Raw genomic sequence first — 10,498 nt, 5'->3', positions numbered from 1 at the left:
CGGCCCCGGCATCGCCTCCCGCCTCCCCGCGTGTTGTGTCTGCAGCTTCTTTGCCAATATAGTAATGCTTTTAGTAGAGTGATAGGTAGTCTCGGTTTTGGGTTCTTCTCGTTCTCACCTATGTACAGTGGAAAGGGGTTTTAAGCACAAACCTGCTGCTCATCTAACGTTGGTAATAATATCAAATCAAGAGTTATCTGTGACCGTTATATAGGGATCACAAAGGTGTCACATATTAGAATGCTGACCTTTCATATGGAATTATTGTGAGTCATCAGAGTTTATTTATTATAACTTATTGTTCATATTCATTTCTAAGTTAATTTGAGTAATCATTTATTAAGACAGAGTTTTGTATAAATATTTACTGTGCTCTCTGTGGACTGAAGTTTGATTTATTTTTGTACTACGCGGCATGGGTTTGTTGACACTTTAATTTTGCTATAAACGTGTGGAATCACAAGTCGCAGTGACACTTCATTTTTAAATCGTGAACTTTGTACAAATTTTGTCATGCTGGATGTTCACACATCTTACTCTAAATAAAAAGGTGTTGCCACATCTGTAGCACGATGGACCTCTGAGCAGGCCCGCGTCTTCACTTGCGCCCGGAAGTGCGGTCTGGGGCCCGCAGTGCCGGGGAGGGGGAGGGGCGGGGCCCGCTGACGCTTCGGAAGCTCCAGTCATGGGCTCCGAGGCGACTGGCACCGGGACATGGCAGCCCAGCGGCCTCGCCGCCCTCACCTGTGTGAAGGCCGGGTCCGCCGCGCTTGCTCCCCGCCCGCTGTCCCCGAGGGCGTCGCACCTCCACGCAGGCCTCTGCCCAGGTCACGGCCACAGCCCACTCGGCACGCAGCACACCTGGGGCACCACGTAACTTGCGCCCGCACTGGAACGTTCCCAGGTGGGCCAACCACGTCCTCCCTGTGGACGTTTCTTGGCCTGGTTTTGTCAAGCAGCACACACTGCTTCCTGTTGTCTCATCCCGTGTCCCTGTCCCCTTGCCCCCGGGCAGCTCCTCGGCCTTCTCTGTCCCCCCAGGGCATGGACGTTGTGAAGTGACCAGAACGTCCCTGAGTTGGCTCGATCTGATGCCACCACCTAACAGCTCAGTTTCGATGGCAGATGCTGCGTCCTTCCCAGCATCTCACATCTGGGGACACATGCGGTCACTCCCCTATGACTGGCTCCCTCAGTTCATCCTCGAGCCACCAACGAAGACCATCCCCGAAACTTAAATCTCCCTTCAAATGTGACCTAACGATGCATCGCCCACTTGCTCATCGTTTATGTCAGTACCAGTCACCTTTCAAAATTCTAAAAATACCCTCCGATCATGGACACAATCCCCAAAAGTATAGCATTTGAAGAAGAGACCCCGTAATCTTAGTTAAGTCCAAAAACGTGTTCCCAGAGGTCTTGGACTCCGGCCTCGAAGCCGCCTGGGCCCCTCTTGCCGGTGCGTGTTGTCTGGTGCTTTGCACGTGGCACGTGGTCAGCTTCGTCGCAGCCGATGGGGCAGGGCGCGACCCTTGGCATCCTGGCCTCGTGGTCTCTCCGGGCTGCAGGGCGCAGGCTCCGGCACGGCCCGTCTGCAGGAAGTGATGCAGCTAAAGCGGCGAGTGGTGGCCTGTGCCTGAGCTCTTTTGGTGACTCGGGGCCATCGACCAGATTATTAGGACACTTTTTCCCTCAGGGTCGATGTGGCAGAGAATTTGTATAAACATTATGGAGAGCAGTTTATCGATACTGTCACACATCTTATAAAATTCTTATTTTAGCCCAATAATTCCAGAAGTCTGTCCTAGAAGACCAAAACAATAGTGAATTCACGGAAATAAATAAAACTACCCCGGACTCTCTTACAGCGAGATAGTTCAGCGACTGGTGGTAAATGCGGTGTGCGAAATACCATGGAGTTGTTAAAAGGATGGTTATGAAGATTCGCTAATTACACGCTTGTGATAACACACGTGGACAGCACGGGGAACAAAGCCACGAAGGCCGCGAGGGGCCCCGTCTGACGCGTGTTCCTTGCCGAGAACCACACTGCACTCTGGCCAGGCTCCTGGGGGACCTGTCAAGGTGCCCCTGGTCCCAGGTGAGCAGCACAGTGAGGCCGCTGGGGACAGTGACTGGCCCCAAGGAAGTGACAAAGAAGGAAGAGGAGCACCTGGGCAGCGGGCGAGACGGCGAGCATCCCCGGGCGCAGGTGCGGCTGGGGGCGTGGAGACGAGCCACCCCCGGGCCCCTGTCAACCCTGGGGCTGCACGTTTGCTTTGTCCTACGAGCACCCAGCGAAAGCCCACGATGACATTTTTCTCCCCTTGGACAAAGAAATTAAATTTTTTAAAAAGAAAAATGCCTGAGTCTGCTGAGGATTCTAGAGGGTTTAGGGGAGGAGGCTCTGGAGGGTCTGCACACGAGCAGAGAGGGCACAGCCCCCAGAGCAGATGGAAGGGCAGGGGACGCGGTCGGGCAGTGCTGCTGCCGGCCAGGACCAGGGACCCCGTGGGGCGGGAGGACATGTCCGTGTTCACCCCTCCTGCTAGGAATCTGCTTCTGTGGTGGCCGTGGCCGCCCGCCTCCTGCCCGCACCTGCTCTGTGCGTGTGAGTGCGAAGCTGCCTCTGCCCAGGGAGCCCTGGCAGTCGGCCCGGCCGGCTGGCGTGGACACTGGCCCTGTCGGGCACCGCAGCACAGCGCAGGGAGGCGGGCGGCCGGCATCCGCAGCAACTTACAGTATATACTAAGAGGGGAAATCAGACTTTCATCCTTTTCATATTTCAATCACATGGCAGCCCAAACAAGCCATTGGTCGCCGAAGTGTATGGTACAGTCCCTGAAGGAAACGGAAAAACCACGTGAACACAGATTGGATGCCAGCACAGCACACGCAGTTGGAGTAGGCCCACGGGCGGCAGCACAGACGCGGCCGCCGGGCGCACCTGCACCCCTGCCTCTGACCCTGGAGCCGTGACACGACTCCAGGTTGGTCCCCGGAAGACCCGACTTGTGCTGGGCCAAAGGCGGGGGCGCGGGAACCTCCAGATTCTGCAGATCGGGCCCCTCCGGCCTCCAAGCCCGTCCGAATTCTAAGAGGCCCCCTCCCCGTTTCTAAGTGCCGGTTTCCCTTAGGGTGTGCGCGCCCCCCGCGAGCTGAGCAAAGAAAGGGAACAACCAAGATAGACTGCCCGCGAGGAAAAGGTACCTCTCCCTTCTCCGTTCCTGGCCCTCAGCTGGGTCTTTGTGACAAAAGGCATCACGCACATTCTTCAAGTTTCACATGACACAGGAGCCTTTATAAGGAAACAGACCTGCCCCAGTGTTTTCCCTCCTTGACAAGGGGGGCTCTGGAGGAGGGGTCAGCTGGGAGTGGCGGCCCCTGAGAATGAGCAGGGCCCCTCCTCAGGGCTCCCTGGCTCATCAGAGAGATGAGGACACGCCTCCCCTCCCAGAGGCAGGGCCCCCTTTCCTCTGGGTCCTCTGACCTGGGGGGCGGGCGGAGTCCTTCCCGCATCCGCCATCCCCAAAGGCCTCCAGCGGAAACACGGGCTGCACCCAAGTGCTGCATTTGGGGGCAGTGTGTCCTGAACACCATTGTTATGTACAAACGAGTCGGTGCATGCACATGTGTGCACTGCGTGGGTGTGTGCGTGCACTGTGTGGGCTTGTGTGTACATGTGTGGGTGTGCACGTGTGCGTGCGTGGGCATGTATGTGGGCTTGTGTGCATGTATGTACAGACGTGTGTGTGTCTGCACTGTGTGGGCATGTGTGTGCACGTGTGTGGGCGTGCATGTGCATGCGTCAGCTTGTGCATGCGTGCGTGAGCTGGAACGTCACGCGCACGGGCACCGCCCACTGTGGCTGTTAGGGAAGGGTGTGCGGAGGTCCCGGCCTGCTCTCTCACCAGCTGTTCGGGGTCTGGGGTCCCGGTCAGTGCCGGCTGAAGGTACAGGTATCGCCGTGCCCCAGCTTACCCTTTCATGCACCGATTTACATTAGGCTGGTGCAGACACGCGCCCTGGAGGGCGGTAAACTGATAAAAGGGCCACACGATGCGGCCCCCGCGGGACATGGACGGGAGCCATGAAGGGCGGGAAGCCCGCCAGGGGCACCCCGCTCAGGCCTCGGGGCTTCGGGGGCGGCCCCCACCCTGCGCTCACTGTCACACTTCGCGGGGGGGATGCTTACGGAGGGAGTGGTGTGCCACCCCATGGGAGAGCGCTGGGGCCTCTCTAGGTGAGGAAGTGGTGAGCGCGGCCCCCCGCAGCGGGATCTGTGCCCTTCCGAGGCCAGAGCGAGGGCTGCAGCCTGAGTCCCCTCCCCCTCCCCCGGCCCCCACCGAGGTCGCGCTGAGGACCCGCCCCGCATGGACGCTGCTTCAGCTGGCGCCTCGATCTAGAAACCGTGAAAGAAGTTCCTGCTGGTTCAGTCCGCAGTCGGCGCTGTTCTGACACCGCAGCGACAAGGGACATTTATGTCGACACAGACGCGTGGGGTCTCTCCGCCCGGGGCCCGCGGACCCTCGGCTCTGAGAAGTGACGGCGACTTCACACATGGGGCGTCCGTGAGAAAAGCGCCCTAAGTTCTGGGAAGACCAGCCTTAAAATCGCCCCTGGCTTTCGCCGCGCTGGACGGTGTCCCCTCTAATCGAGTCCGGGCAGCCGTGTGCAACGACGCTCGGATGACGCGGTGTCGTCACTGGTTTTGGGGTCGAGCTGGGACACGGGAAGAGGCTGGAGTGAGTGATAACCCAGCTGGAGCTCTGAATACCACTTAGTAGCAGTGTGTTCCTGACCACAGTGACAAAGGCAGTGATGAGGATGCTAGATTAGTGACGGAAGTTTCCAGAAAACAAGAGGCTCATTTTCATAGGTGCTGCCGGCCCCTTGGAGCCGGACCTGCTGGCTCCAGCTTCCAAAGGCCCCTGACATCTCCCCTGAGCACCTCGGAGTGGAGCCTGCTTCCCGGCCAGCAGCCGCGGGACCAGGTGTGTCCCTCACCACCCAAGGGACCTGACACCCTGCTTCCTTTCCAGTCAGTTCCGCCCGGATGCCCACCGCCTGGGCTTCGTGACTCGCGTGCCAGCACTTCCTCCAACGCCAAGATCTTTCCTGGCACCCCGTGACGTGTTGATTCAAAAATGTCCTTAAATAGTTTAGGCTTATCTGATGCAAATACGAAAGAGCTGTGGGCACATTTTTAAAATTATTTTATCCCTGCAGAATAAAGAGAGAATCACTGTCCACTTTCCCCACCTAGAAAGCCCCGAGTCTGGATGGGCGTCTTGAGCGGCCTCTTCCCTGGACAAGGCGCCTGTCCCGTGTCGGCCCATCCGCGCAGTGTCCCCACCTGAGCCGCGTCCTCGTCCCTGTCCAGAGCCGCCCTCCCCAGCGCCCGCGGGCGTTTCCCAAGGCCAGGCTGCTTCCGTGGGCTGCACCTCCGAGAATTTAGGAGCGGAGCCTAAGGGCCGAGGGGAAAGCACGCTGGCTTCTTGGCTCGGAGTGGCCACGGGAACAAGCGGCCCTGCTTTAGTGGAACACTGAGTTCAGGCCATTTATGAGTTTGCTCGGCACAAGAAGAAATAGTTCGGGGGTGGGAGGCCAGGCCTCGGCTGTGTGCCACCGATGCGGGCTGGGCATCGCTGTGCGGGTTCATCGCGGTGCCGGGCCAGGCCACGCCCACCCGGCCGGCCACGCCTCTGCCGCCTCTGCCGCCAGAACCGTTTTGAGCTGAGCAGCTTGAGAAAGAGCAGACGCGGGAAGAGCTGTAAAGACAGAGCAGGGATTCTCCTCGTGCAGGGGCTCGATGTCTATCTGGAAACTCTTTATTTGTGAGGTGTCACCCCCCAAGCGGGAAAAGAAAGGGGACTCGGAATCCCTAGAGGGCCTTAGCAGCCAAGAGGCCAGTCTCAGACATGCACGGGACCCCCGTTTACCAGACAGGGCTGCGGGTGCCAGGTGGGCACAGAGGCCTGGGGGGCGGTTCCAAAGAGGGCAGCGGGTGCCTGGAGGGAGTGGGGGGCGGGGTGCCCAGGATGTTTATGCAGGGAAGTAATTTACAGTGATGCTGAGTCATTCACCGCCCTTGCTGGCTGTGGACCGGTCGCTCCTGGTCACCTCCCATCCAGGCATTGGTCCCCATGCCTGTGCCCTCCCATCACTGTGGTTCTCAGGGCTGCTCCCGACCTTGGTCGGCCGCTGGCAGAGTGGGGCGCCCAGCCTCCCCTCCAGATCCATCTTTGCCCTCCCACGCCAGCTGTCCTAGACACTGGACTCTAAGTGGTGGGTCACCACGGCTGCCACCTGCCCGCGTGGGGCGGGGTTACAGGCCCCGCCAGGCTGGGCTGCTCAGTCACCGGCATGCCCTAGGCCTTTCTGGTTCCCATACTGTCCCACCCCCAAGGGAAGGTCGAAGGTCGAAGGTCCCTCACTTCCTCCCTCCAGGCTCAGCCTTCTCTCTGCTGCACCTGAGCTCACCGGGGCGCCACTGGTTCAGACCCCACGCGGGCTTCCCGCAGCTTCCACCAGGTGTGGGGTTCAGAGGGCTAAGGCCCGGCATGAGCCGAGTGCAGGGCTCAGGCGGCACCTGCTTGACGGGCTGGGGCGGCCCCGTGACCTGCCAGCAGCACAGCCCTGCGGGAGGGGGCTGTGGGGGGTCCCCTTTCTGCATCACGTGGGCAACGCCTGGGCTGCACGCGAGCGTGGGGCGTGTGGAGAGCTGGGCGCGTAGAGAAGGCACTGAATTCTGGAACCCCAGGTGCGTGTTTCCTGGGCCCGCGGGTGGGCCCAGCGCCCCGCCCTGCCCTGGCCTGTGCCCCTCCCCCACTTTAAAATTTAAAGCTAACAGTGAAGGAGGGGCCGCCGTGACCGCCTGCTCCAGAGCCCAGGCCGCTGCCTCGGAGTTGGCCACCACCTGCCCCGTCCTCGCTGTCCCCAGAATCCATGTCCTCTCAGGGTTCAGAAGGGGACCTTGTCAGGAAACGGCTGTCGCAGGTGTGGTCAGTCACGTTAGGATGAGGTCACTGGGGTGAGAGCCATGCAGAGAGAAACGCCAGACAGAGACTGGGCATCGCGTGGGAGGCAGGCAGAAGCCAGGGACGCCAGGGGTTGCCTGCTGTCACTGGGGGCTGGAGAGGGGCCTGGGACAGACGCCTCCTCTGAGCTCCAGAAGGGTCCGCCCCTGCCGACATCCTGACCTGGAGTTTCTGGCCTCAAGGACTGTGGTGCTTTGGGGCAGCTACCGGGGACACTGGCGCCCTGAGCCACGCCCCCCGCCATACTCCTCCAAGCCCTCTGCTCCTGCGGGCGGGCGGGGCGGGTGACGCCGGCAGCAGGGACCCCAGGGGTGTGCAGCTGAACCTGCAGGCTCCGCAAGGCTGAGTCCCCAGGGGGCCATGCGGACCGGACCCCGGACAGGCCCCAACGAGAAGTGCGCTGCGTGCACGTTGCCGCGTTGCTGTGGACAACAGCGCAGCCCCGCGCGGTCTCCCGGGTCCCCACGCGGTCTCCCGGGTCCCCGCGCAGCCTGTGAGCTGGGCTGGTCTCGTCCCGTCACAGCCGCGGAAACTGGCCCAGAGAGAGGAAGAAAGACCCCCAGGGTGGCGGCTGCTGAGGCTGCCTCCCGGGCTGTGTCCTGTTCCCACGCCCACCGCCTCGTCTGTGTAAGTCCTGCTCCAGCGTCCAGTGACTGGGGAGACAGGCGGGTAGACAGGTGCCATCATGACGCTGGGCTGAGGTGGCAGGAAATACCGACCGCGCACTCCGGGACGCTGACGCAGATGTCCCCTGTGGTTGGTGGACGGGGGAGGGCTCTGGGGACCGAGGGTCTGAGACGGAGCAGGGAGAAGCTGGGAAGCTGCTGCCTGCCCCCAGGGCCTGTCGGGCCTCCAGGCAGAAGGTGCCTCCGTCCCCACCCAGTGACACTGGACGGCGCCCCCCCCGCCCGGGCCTGCAGGAGAGACGGGGCTCTTGGCTGTGCAGGAGGAAGAATTCAAAGGCCCGCCAGACGCAGAGGCAGAGGCGGGTTTGTTCGAGAAAGGGTGACGCTCCACAGACGGGGTGGGCTCCTCTCTGGGTCAAGGAGCGACGGCCTGAGAGACCCAGAGGGACAGAGGTTAGACACCGAGAGGGCCCCCGAGCGCTGGGGAATCCAGTTTGTTTATCGTTCTTGGTTCCCGTGACTTCCGGGTGAAGGCCTGGGTCACCCATTTCCTTCGACGTGGGCTCATGGTGCGGCAGGACAAGGACGAGGGCAGGCAGCACGCGAGGTGACAACGCGGAGCGCCAAGGGCCTCGCCAGTCCCCGGCCCGTGCCCGTAGGTTCCCGTGGTCTTAGCCACAGGGAATGAATGACTTTGCTTCATGCCAGGGCCACCTAAGGACCCTGTTTTTCCTGTCTGTGTCCCCTTGGGGGCGTGGGGCTGGCGGTCGTCCTCGTTTTGGGGGCGTCCTTGCGGCCGGCTGCGGGGCTGGTCGGCAGGGGCCGTCTCCAGTGCAGCCGATTTAACATTCGGTCCTGCTCCTCGGCGCCAGCATGTCCAGGCGTGGTCCAGGCGTGGCCCCGGCGGCCCGGGCAGCTCTCTGGAGTGTCAGAGGTCAGCGAAGGTCTGGGAGGGTCCCCGCCTCGTCCGCGCGCTGTGGGAAGCACCAGGTCAGACCTGGCGCACCCCTCTCCCCGCGTCCTGCCTGGGACGTGACTCGGCTTCTCCCCGCACTGGCTTTTGGCTCTTCATCTGCAGCATGAGGTAAGCGTTCCCGCCGCCGGACCTCGGGGCTCAGCCCCCTGCCCCGCAGCCTTGGGCTGAGCGCATTCCAGGCGGTAGCCATTGTTTGGTGGCGCCCGCTCACAGACTCTGCGACAGTGGTGACCGCGGCAGACGGAGGTCAGGACAGTACCTCTCACGCGTCGACCTCTGCTGCTTTGTGTGGGAGCCGAACGAGTGAAGGGCGTCGGCTGGAGCGAACACACCTGGCAGGGACGTTCGCTGTGGACAGAGCCAGGGCTGGGGCGACAGCCGGACTTGGAGCGTGTTCATCAGAGAGGAGTGGGGGTGTCTCGCCGGGGACTCGGGGAACAGAGAGCTCCGGGGGCTCCTTGTCCTCCTCCAATGAGGACAGTCCAGGCCTGAGGTGTGAGGCCTCCCTGGGCCTCCAGAGGGCAGAGCAGGAAACCACGAGCCGGGACAGGCATCTGCTCCAGTAAGGGCATCCTTGCTAAGCGTCCACCGCCACATGTCCGGCCCATGGTCCGCACATGGCTGGGTGCCAGGCAGGGGTCATCAGAGAAACAGCACTGCAGCATGGATGGACGGATGGCTGGAAGGAGGGAGGGAGTGGGAGAGAGTTTGAGGGACGGGCTCACACAGCTGCATGGATGGACGGATGGCTGGAAGGAGGGAGGGAGGACAGAGTTTGAGGGACGGGCTCACACAGCGATGGGGGTGGCAGGGCCCGAATCCTTAGGGCCGGCCGCAGACTAGAAACTCAGGCATGAGATAGCGCTGCAGCCTGAGGCAGGGCTGCTCTGGGAAAGGCCCAGGCTTCACTCTTAAGACCTTAAACCGACAGGATGAGGCCCGCCCCCCTCCCGGAGGGCAATTGGCAGCTGATTGCACCCATTACCCAGAGGTAGTCACCTGCACACTGCCTTCAGCATGACGCCAAGGTCAGTGTGTGATCTGTCGCCGGGTGTGACAGCCCAGCCAAGTGGACACCTGAAGATAACATCGCCGCCAGTCAGGAGATGGCCGTGGAGCTGGAGAGAGAAGCTGCCGTGTGTGCAGCTTGGAGCCGCCCTTGCCTCCTGGGGGCCCCAGCCTGAGCGTGTCTGGTGGAATGAGACCTTTGCCCACGGAGACCGGGGGCTTGGAGGCGTCCGGGCAGGGAAGTGGCAGCGCCAAAGCTGTGACATGTTCTGTCTTCTTCAGGGAAGGTGGACGGGCCGGACCCGAAAATGCATGTAAAGTGAGAATACAACTGTGAACACAAGCATTTGTTACTCAGCATCGTCCCTCCTTTCCATGGCTTCTGCTGGATCTCCTGGTGGCTTCGCAAAAGTCCCACGGTGGCAGGTCCAAGGGTTTGCTTCCTGTGCGTCCACAAGGGACCGACTGCGGGGCACGAAGTGTTCACCTGGCCCAGCATTGCGCCAAGGACTCTGCACAAACGTCTTCTGCGCTCCCAACTGCGCTCCCGGGTCCCCAGGGGCTGGGCAGGGAGGTTAAGAGGGTCTCAGGGTGAGTGGCTGGCTCAAGTCCCGCTGGGTGTGTGTGGGGGGAGGGAGGGAGAGCGCGGGCCAGCGAGGGAGCGCCAGCTTGGAACCGTGCCTGGAACACAGTAAACGCTCTAAAATTCTTTTCTAAAACAACAGAAAGTTTTTTGCGCACATGTGGAAGCCGCGAATGGGCGACGTGGAACACCGTGACCGAGGCCCCCGCTCCTGAGTGCAGATCCGGGACTGAAACCCGGGTCCCCGTCGCCTTCTCGGCGTCCC

This window comes from Pteropus alecto, unplaced genomic scaffold (assembly GCF_000325575.1).
Source record: "Pteropus alecto unplaced genomic scaffold, ASM32557v1 scaffold61, whole genome shotgun sequence".
In the NCBI taxonomy this organism is placed as follows: Eukaryota; Metazoa; Chordata; class Mammalia; order Chiroptera; family Pteropodidae; genus Pteropus; species Pteropus alecto.
This window is presented reverse-complemented; position numbering follows the sequence as displayed.